The following is a 10513-nucleotide window of genomic DNA, read 5'->3' on the forward strand; positions in this document are numbered from 1 at the left end:
GGTTGAGATAGACACCAGGATAGCATTCAGCCTACGGAGAGTGTTCACACCACACCTGACCCCTCTCTCTCTCTCTCTCCCTCTTTCTCTATCCCTCCTTCGCTTGATGCCAGGCAGGGGAGGCAACGGAGAAGGGCGATCCGAACGGCGCTCTCATCCCCACACAACAAACGGAATAGTGGTGGATGGGAACATTACGCATTTCTCATGGAATCTGAAGGCGTGAACTGAACTCTGCCTCACTGTTCATATCCTCATTTGAACTTGGCGCAGTGTGGTATCAGCACGTAAAATCTACGGTGAGTGATGTGTTCCCTGTTTCAGCAGTCTTTCTCTTTCTTCTGTGTCTGTTTCACAAACTACTAGACAGTAAGTACAACTTTGCAGAGTGTGTCTGTTATTTTGTGCCCAGAGTGGTTTTCCTTTCTGGACACTGATGAAGTTTCACTCTCAGGTGGCCGTCTGAAAAACATGCCTGAAATGTCAATAACATTTTCACAGACTTGTTTTGAGTTACAGACTTCGTCTGCTTTACAGAGGGAGTGGGGCAAAGAGAGGGGCAAATTATCTTAGTCTTGTTTATAATGAGGCCATAACAAAAATGTTGACAATGTCTAATTTTAGTTAGATGAGGGAGATAATATCTTGCATACAGATCTAACACCTCTAAACTGAATTTCTCTTAAACTGTGAATTTTGAAATTCTGAATATTCCTCTGAGGTCTTTGCAAAGAAAAACATATATTTGGCTAATTACTTTAATGTAAGCTGAAAGGCATTAGTTGTAAACCAAAGATCCTAGCAATTAGCAAAATGACTGGTGTCATCTTACTCTTTTTGTGGTTCTTCTGGGATGGCCTCAGCAGCATCGCAACATGTTTTTTTCAGGTTAATTTGAGCTGACATCCTGATTCTCCATGCCAGCCTCTCTGTCAGAGCCCACATGGGAGGTGCCAATAAGGCTGCAACACAATCATCAGTCTTAATGACATGATTACCGCAAAAATGATTGTCACCGAGACAAATGCATGGACAACACTGACGCCATATCTGCAGCCTATCCATAGCTGGATACAAGTCCAATTAAAGGCCTAGCCATCTGTAATATGTTTGATGTCGAAATAAAACAGGCACTTAGCATAATTTGGTGAATCAAACCTGTTTACACTGAAGGCAGTGGAAGGACATGACCGCCCCCATTCATGAATGTGTAATGTAATTCATGAATGAGAGTACTCCTGGCTTTATGGTGCAGCCGTATGACTTAGAGTTTAGAATGTGATAATATGGATGCGTATCTCAGGCGCAGCAGCTGGAGACATCTGGGAGACAGATTGCATGTTTGATTTGGGCGGGTATGTCCCAGGCTGTGGGCCATGATTGATACTGTGTATATATAAACAATTTGGGGGTTTAAGTATGTATGGAAGTGTTTTTCTATCATGAACTACAGGCCCTGTTTACACAACAACACTCGTGGGAGAAAACAACAAAATATTTCATCAGAAGTGCCTTTCGTTTAGATGGCAACAGCGTTTTTTGGGGCTTAAAAACGAAAAAAAAAGTGAAACCGCCCATCAAGAGTGGAAATATTAAAAACGCTTCACCGTCGCATTCCTGTCTAAAGGGTAAAAACGCAAAAGTCTGCACTTGGTGGTGTTGTGTAGCAGTGCTTCACACTACCACCTAGCCGCCTGGCGTGCATACTACATCGAATTTCACACACATTTGCGTCACCGCATGCACACAGATTTCCCCCTAAAAACGCTTGTTTAAACGCGGAATAATAAGTGAGAACGCAACACCACTTTTGCATTTTCTCTTCAGATCGTTTCTGTCTAAACATAGCCTTAGTCTTTGATTAATGTGTCACAGTGCTGTGTTGTGAGCTGGCATTTCACATATTGAATGAGCACTAGTCAAGTTACGAGCACTTCTTGGGCAGTATTGAGACAGGCAGCTTGTAGACTTCTCTCCTTAGACTCTTCTGGACAATTAACAAACAAAACTCAGTGTGCGAAGATGTGCATTTATCTTATAGTATTCCATTAACACTGTAATTCCTCCTAAGCACATTTCTACAACCAAAACATCACACCCAAAAAATAAAGAAATGAATGCGTCATAGTGTAGTAGTGCACTTTCCAAACTCCAGTTTAAAAAAGCAGTATTTCAGTTGATATTCAGACCTTGTCTCTGACCCTCTGCATGTGCCCAACACTATGAGTCACCCCCTATTCATTTCAAAGCGGGCTGGTGCCGTGAGTAGGGCTCTCATACTGATGTGAGATTGCAGCAGAAGGCGCCCACTGAGGCTGACCTTTCCATGTGTTGACCATTTGCTGACCATTGTGAGGTAAACACATTCTGATAGCTAATCGCTGTGCCTCTATAAAGTTGGATCATGTAACTGAAATGGGGCATGGCAAAGGGGGCGATGAATTGGATGTGAAACTGACACAGGGGCTCGTAGATCTCAGGGACCTGTGAGCGTCTCCTTTGTAAACAAATGACTTGGCCCACGATTTGCAAACGTGGTTTCAGCCTATGGAGGGGAAAAAATCTCGTAGTGAGGCATGAATTTTTTTTATTGGCTGAATCGTGGCTGGCTTTCGTGAGAAAAAAAACTGCTTCCTGACCCATAAGTAAAGTGCCAGCCCGCTTAATTTGCCTTTCCACATAGGTAAATTGAATGTGCGAAGGTATGGAAATAGGCCTGTCCCAAGCTCATCCAGAAATCTCAAGCTGTGTGCAGATATTGTTCTATGTTAATTTCTACTCTGCTCTCCGAACATACATTAAGGCTGCATTGTATGTACAGTATGTTGCATGCAAAAGTTCATCATGGTATGACTGGCTATTCTGCTCACATGGCATGATTTATGTCTCCATGGACCAAGGCAACATTTTTAACATAGTTCACTCCCGTAATTTGTCTTCATCTAATGCTTTGCTGGCATTCCACAGACGTGCTTCCTGCTGCTGCTTCCTTGGGGTAGCGTGAGATGCTCACATGTTCGTCTCAGTGCATGATAAACACAGTATGAATTCACGATTCCTTTGGGAAAGAGGGGCTTAAATATTAACACAAACTGAGACATACATTTCCCCCTCTGGAAAAATTCTGCACCATAGTGCCAGTTAAAAGTACACTGTTATATACCTTGGAGGATTTCAGCAATTTCCTGCAGAATGCCAGCAAGGGCTGCTTGTTGTGTGAAAAACAATGCATGCATGGTCTTCAGCCGTGAAGTGCATTGGTCAGCTCTAAATTTGATTTAGTCTGCGTTTACCTTGCACAAAGTCTTCTCGTCTCTCAAGCTGCAGCTCATTCACTACTTTCCATGAACAATCACAGCATTTTGTGGTTACCGGCAGGGTGGCCTTGGAATTTTCCAAAGAAGGAAAATAGCTGGGATAAACATAGCACTTTTCAGTTGAGTGCAATGGTGTTCGATCTGAAAATGTTTTCCCTCTTCCCGCCATGTCTTGCTCTGATCTGTTAACATCATTGTGGCAGTTAGGCGACAAAGACGTCTTTTACACCTCCGCAGTAGGAATTGGCAGCAGAATTCTGAAATGCCAATCTTCGAAAGAACTCGCACAACAGTTTGAAGAAAATCATAATAATAATGTCCATCACTACGGTCCTAAAATAGGATTCTACGAACACTTAGACATCACATAGTAATGTGAGAAACTGCAAAAGCTCATTCTGACCTGGAGAGTATGCCATTACCCACTGGAGTCTCATGCAATGTCATTGATTTATTTCTCTAAGTCGATCAAGAAGGAGGATGATATTTATATCCATGCTCCAGTGGTGCTAAATCTTTGCATGGGCTGAATATCTTTATTTTTCATGAGGTGTAGGTTAAGATGATGTTTTTCCTCTCTCTTTCCCCATAGGGTGAGAGCAGCCACAGGTCACAGCTGGACTGCAGCTGGGGAAGCATCTGGTGCCGCCAGTCTGGCGATGATGGGGAGGGTTCCTGGCACCGTGATTTGGTGGACAAACATAAACAAAAATCACATTGCCAGGGATTTCCACCCCTTCATTGCTTTCCAGGTGTGTGTGAGAGGAGGACGCTCACTGTTGGCATCGACGTGTCGCCACACACCCCTCGGACTCTCTTGGACGTCGGAGCAAGTGGCATAACGAGGACAAAAAGGTTGTGCTGCTCTAAATGAATATGGAGAAGGTCACACATTTGGAGATTCGAAAGATACCAGGCTGAAGCTACGGTCCTATAAACCCAAGCCCAAATAGATCTGTCAGCTGCCAAATACGCTTATTTGCATTATATGAGAATTGAATTTTACAGATGTGAGATTTGGGTAAATAACAAAATTTAATCCGTAGGAGTACAGAATGACTGTGAAAAAGGTCTAGTATTTCTCAGCGACGGGTACTCCTCACTAGATTTATTATTGAATGAGCGCAAGCTATTATGCTGTGCAGCATAGTGTGGAGTTTATGGAACAGGCAGCAAAGATTGTGATGAGTGCGCAATGCCTGCCCTCCATTCACAAAATATTACTTTAGCCAGCTCCACATCACCACCCACAACATATCCACAATCACACTCAACTGTACAGCATAAGCAGCCGATATGTGCATCACAGCTGGTGTAACACTCTCTCCCCAGTATCTCTATAGGTCACAATACATCCTATAACATCACTTGCTAAAGGCACAGAGCTTAGCTGATTGGTGAGCATTGATCCCTAAAACATACTGTTCACAGTGGCTAAGTTCAGTGCCTGAAGTGAAATAGTTGATAGGATGTTAAGAGGCCCAGCTGGAGAGCCGTTCACCTCATTGTAAAAGAAGAAGGCAGAGTTAATCACAGGGCTGCATGAAGCCCACTCACTGATGTGGGCTCGGCATCAGCAGCGGCGGGCCGCACACATTTCTTATAAAGACCCAAGGAATGCTCTGCAAATGTCAAGCCAGTTGCGGCATGCAGTGGGCCCGTCCCATTCAGTCAGTGCCCAGCCTTGAACGAGGCCATTCATTTATGGGGATAAAAAAGGACACGCCCCGCTTTTCCTTTCTGGAGTGTGCATGGCATTCTCTGACTAATGGATCGAGCTTGATGCACAGCAGCTTCATTTTGTGATGGAGTTGCCTATTTCTGCTGCACCACCAGTCGCACAAAGATAGTTCAAGACAGAATAAACATGCGTATGTTTTGTATGCACACCCTGCCTTTTCCCTGCCCATCTCTGTCTCTGTGAAAGCCTATCTGAATCATTTTGTTGTCATTACCTCACCTAGCGATACCACCCTGCATTTTTGTACACGCATCCCATTTAATGTTTCAAAAATAATTGTTCAACAGCCTGTACAAAGGACCTTTGGTTCACTTGCCTCTGTTTTTCATCCTGAGCTCAGAGGGCTGTGTGTGAATCCACCGTGAACCGGGTTATGACCTTCTGTGCCTACTGAACTGGTATCAGTGTGTCCTCAAAATACTGGCTCAGTTCAGCAGGAACAGGAGTGCGGCCCACTGCTCCCACATCAGTCCCGCCACTCATCACCGGCCGGAGTGCCGCACGACCACTGCAAGCAGCCGCAGAAAGGTCAGCCGAGTTCAGCTATTTGCTTGGCTGAGGGCCAGCGAGGTTCAAATCAAATCGTAATTGGCTGCTCCGATCTGAGCATTCCATTTGGCGGTTATAACCCCTAGACATAAAGGACAGTTCTTATAGACACGGCCCTGATAAGAACATGAATATTTGAATTTAATATTTGATTAGGTGTGTGTCGGGGACTCAGAGCTGGGATGTGGGCTGTGATGATTTAGCTGCAAACTTCTTCACAAGGCCTTTTTAAGATCGCATCAGTAGTTTTATGAGAGCACAAACAGGCGTGATTTGAGAGACATCTCAGACCTAGCAAGGAACTGAAGGTCTTTGTGGTCTTTGTGGAATAATCCTTTGGTCAATGTTTGCATAATTGTTCTTCACCCAATTTTCAAAAAACTGGAATGTCTGCAATGTGACCTCATGTTTTTATGATAAAGATTATGTCAAATTACTGGTGGTGAACTTCAGATAAACTTTTCTTGAATTGACTCTCGTCCAATTTTCTCTCAGTACAATTTTCTTGAGTAAAACAAAACATTTTAAATTTGCAGTGTATCAGTGTTGTCAAATTAATTTCCCCCAGGTATATTCAATTAAGTAAGAGTCATGAATATTACCATCTATGGTCATATTTCACATTACTTCTTTCATGTATTTATTTTCTTCTCTTCTCTCTCTTAATTGCGCTGTTACAATTCACTGCATGCTCAGTTGGCTTGGCTCCTGGCTTGGCTCATCATCTGTCTCATCTGCTGTAAGTGCATCTGCCAGCCTCTACTTTTCACAAGACAATTGGAGACTTTCAGGTGAATCGGGTGATTTGATTCGATCCAGAAAAGAGGGACAAGAACAATAAGTCCACTTTTGTACCTGTGGATTCTCTACATCGGAACAGCCCAAAGCTGGAGTTGACTCAAGACTCTTTGACTCCAGCTTTGGGCCAGATTTATGGTTTGGTTAAAATCCCTTTCATGCAGTAACTTTCTAGTGTCTGTTTCACATTTCACCACTGGAGAGGGGAACAATGAAGCCACTTCTGGTGGTTTAAGTGAAAGCCCAAGGTTACTTCATACCCACATCACTCCCTCAAGCTCACTAGCATATTAGATCAGTCAGAGAGGAAAGTTCAAAGGATATCAGACATCTTCAGCTCAGCCATCAGTTTCATGCTTTGTGATAATCTTCAGTCCCTCTTTCAATTTAAATGTGCACCATCCTAATCTATCTTTTATGCTGTGTGTGTGTATGTTCAGCTCTGCTGTCCACCTCTTGAGGCCTGCTGGTTTACAATCTGTCAGTGCTGTGTCTTCATTTGCACATCTTTAGCTGTACTGCTTAAGCTCCATATCTCCCTTATCCTTCTCCCGGTCTTGCACATCACTCCTACTTCCTTGCACTAGACCTGCACCAGACCTGCCTCCTCCAGCCATTTGCATTTAAGCCCTCTGACTCCAATATTGACTCATCAACAAGCCTCATCTCCTGAGTCACAGCCCCACCCACCCCGAGTCTCCAGCCCTCCACACCTCTGTGTCAACAGGTCAACAGCTGCTGGGAAGTGGGAACGGCTACCAACATTAACAGCTCTCATGAAGGTTGATGTCAACACAAGTCTGACCTAGCGTTTATGGGCTTCGGAAAAACCTTTCTCAGAGTGAAAACATCATCATTACGCGTCATTCACGTCACTTAATGTGTGAGTCAGAGGTCGGACACTGGGGCTAGATTTTTCTAACAGAGTTGCCCAGTTAGGGGCTCGTCATCACTTTTGTCGTCACGTAGTTCGTTTGTAGTCCATGTGGCCTTTCATGTCCAACAGTTTTAATGTGAACTTGGAAATTTGCCGTTTTTGCCACTTGAAAGCTGCATATCATTCTTTCACGAGCATCTTACACTATATTTTAAGCAAATACAGTTGTTTGTTTTGGATTAGTGAGTGTATGTTTTAACCTTTGTTGTGGCATCCGTGTTTGTCACACATTCTGATGGCAAAGCACATGAACACTTGCTGTCGGAAAAACAAAGTAGCCATGGGGGCGGTCCTTGTCATTCCGAGGTGCCCTGAATGCACCCTGAGTCCAGCCTCATTTGCCAGCTACCTCCCTCCTTCTCAGCTCTTCATGTTAGCACCAGTACTGACCCCACCCATCTGGATTCTGGCCACTGTTTCCCACTTTTGCTTGCCAGCAACGGTTCTACCATCCTATTTTGTTTGTCCTCCTGCAGACATCACTGGCAGCAGGCTGTTCTTTTTCATCACAAGACGACCCAAAGATGACAGAACAGTGACGGGGAGCACTCATCAGTGCTGCCATCAGCTTCAGGTCTTCTCTGCCCTCTGCCCTTCCTGAGAACAGCCTCTATCTGCAACATCACTTCTCTGAAGAAACCGTGACAGATGGTTCTAACCTGTCTCTTATCTTCTCGTGTCCATCTCCTCTCTTTCACCCCCCATTTCCTCCCATAATGACCACATCATTGTACCACCCACCCTTTCCATCTACCAGTAACCGCAGTCTTACCACTCCCTCCCTGCAGTCTGCACCTAAAAGCTGAATCATCTCCACTCCTTTTGCCACACTAAATGCCCTGGCCCTGCCACCAGTGGCTTCATCACCTATGCCTCCCTATTGCTGTCCTGACTTACCCTTTCCCTATTTCATGTCTTCATGATGCTCTACAGATTGACCTGGAGGAACTTTATAATTATATTAAGCTCTGAGCCAACAGGCATATGAGTGCTTTTTACTTTGCTGTATTTTTCCATTCCAGTATGTGAACTTTTGTATTTTCATTCTTCTTGAAAACAGATTAATTAAATATTAAACTGATCCTTGGCTAGTGTTCTTCTTCCTTGTCTTTTCACTCAGTCGTGTTAGTTGAATGAGTTTAAAAATATGTGCACTAAGTTCATTCACTTGTCTCTACAAGCAGCTGTCATGCTCTGAAACAACTTTTTGTGGTCCCATTCATCCACAGCATAGCTATTCAAGCCCTACATTCATGCAAGCCATTCAGTCTAAGTTTTCCATCTTGGGCTGTTTCTCATATTAACCTCATTGTTTTCTAAGGTACACTGTGCAAGGCTTCACCTTAATATAACCTTTATGAAGCCAATTTGATGGTAAACAAACTTGTAGGGGAATCGTTCACCTAGCATAGCCATACAGCATAGCTGTCAAGTCACTAACAAGAGAACCGGTGTTCCAGTTTAGATGGTGAGCAGGTTAACTTGTGATATTTGCATAAAATCTGTGAATATTCAACAAGACCCTGCCTACTTGTTAACAACGCTTTGCTCTGCCGCCGCCCTTCCAGTGCTGGAGATTCACATTTTCACAAGCCTACAGTGCATGACAGAATATGAAGCAAGATCTTGCCGAAAACATGCGGGAATCGCTATGTATAATGCATGTCTGCTTAAGCATCCACACAAAATGTTGTGCAAACAGGAAATGTGTCAAAGTAAATCAGCGAAGGTTTTGTTGGGTTTCGAACATGAGTCTCACTGAGGCAAAATGTTCTAAGCAGTAAGCACTATGCACTACACCACAGAGAGCAACACTTAGTCTATTAGACTAGTCTACTAACTTAGCTATCCTGATGTCTATGTTAACTGGTGATAGCCTATAACATGAGCAAACACAGCGAATGCATGCCTTGAATAATGCAGATTAATTTTGCCTCAGTAATTTTGCATCACAAACAGTAACAAATGACCCCATCAGACGTTGCTCATTTTTTGTGCCTCGAACTGCTCACTAAAATAGCAAGCTAGCAGCAATAGTCCACCCTGCTAACCAATTACACCACTGGTTATTTTGTATCTATGCAATAGCATGGTGTTCCTATTAAATGAATGTAGGTCTATGTTGTCTTGTGACAGCTTATTTGTCGATCAAGATATTCATTATAGCAAACATCTAGGCTAAGTGAATGTTTTGCAACAGGCTGCTGAACGAGCAGTATAAGTAGGCTAAACTATTTTCTAATTTAGGCTACATGGGAATCTGAAACAGCAACATCTGTCATCAAACTCTCTCATCAAAGTTTTGTAAGCTACCATGATAACCATTTTGTGTCGTCAAATTAGGACCAACAAATTAAATAATATTTAACTCGGAGAAAATAAGTTTCATGTGTTCACTTCAAATCATTAGACAGCTCACTGCATAACTTCACCGAGACATGACACTAAGTTATGATCATTTTTGCCCATGACTGACGTATTTCATATTATTAACCCCCAAAACGGAATAAAGTGTTAGTGGGACATGCCAGTTTGTTGTACATCAGTTAGGTTTTGGTATGTGAGGCAAAGATGAACCTATTTTGTTGTTTTGAGGCTTGCATATGCCCATGTTAAATTGTGATGGCACCAGTTAACATGGGCGTATATTTCTCACTTATGTTAACCTGTGTTAACTTTGACTAACAGTTCAATACATAGAAATCTGGCATTGATTTCAGCGGCTGGTAGTGTAGTGGTATAGACGATGTAGAAGCTAATCCAATCAACTTTCTTGTCCATGCGTGGTTCGATTTGGAGATAGTTTTTGCCTGTTGTTAATCCTTCGCTTCCACAAGAAAAGCATTTTCATTGTACAGGGGGAACAAACCACGAGAAGTAGGCTATTTACAATGGCAGAGTAAAATATAGATATATCGCGACTCTAGGGGGAACTCTACGGTCGCCAAAAATACCTGGAACTGCATAATATAGGCTACCTTTAAGGTCCTTCTTTGAGATTCTGTAACATCTCAAGTGCTATACCATTCATATTAATTGAGCATATGAAGTAATATTATGGTTGTCATCAGAGATGGGCAGTACTGTATGCTATGAATTTGAAATACGTATTTCAAATGCAAAATAATATTTTGTAATTTGTATTTTATTGGGTTGAAGAAAATGGCTTCA

At 42.9% G+C, this 10513-nt stretch overlaps 1 long non-coding RNA gene across 1 annotated transcript; it reads left to right on the forward strand.

The window, feature by feature from the left end:
* Positions 1-8403, forward strand: LOC143117176 (uncharacterized). Its single transcript, XR_012985953.1, has 3 exons — positions 1-299; positions 3910-7288; positions 7819-8403. It is a non-coding gene; the product is annotated as an uncharacterized LOC143117176 (long non-coding RNA).
* The last annotated feature ends 2110 nt before the right edge of the window (positions 8404-10513 follow it).

Source organism: Alosa pseudoharengus, unplaced genomic scaffold, assembly GCF_046254945.1.
Source record: "Alosa pseudoharengus isolate Yale_2024_CS ecotype anadromous, Long Island Sound unplaced genomic scaffold, YU_APseudo_1.1 YU_APseudo_1.1_scf_11, whole genome shotgun sequence".
NCBI classification, from domain to species: Eukaryota; Metazoa; Chordata; class Actinopteri; order Clupeiformes; family Clupeidae; genus Alosa; species Alosa pseudoharengus.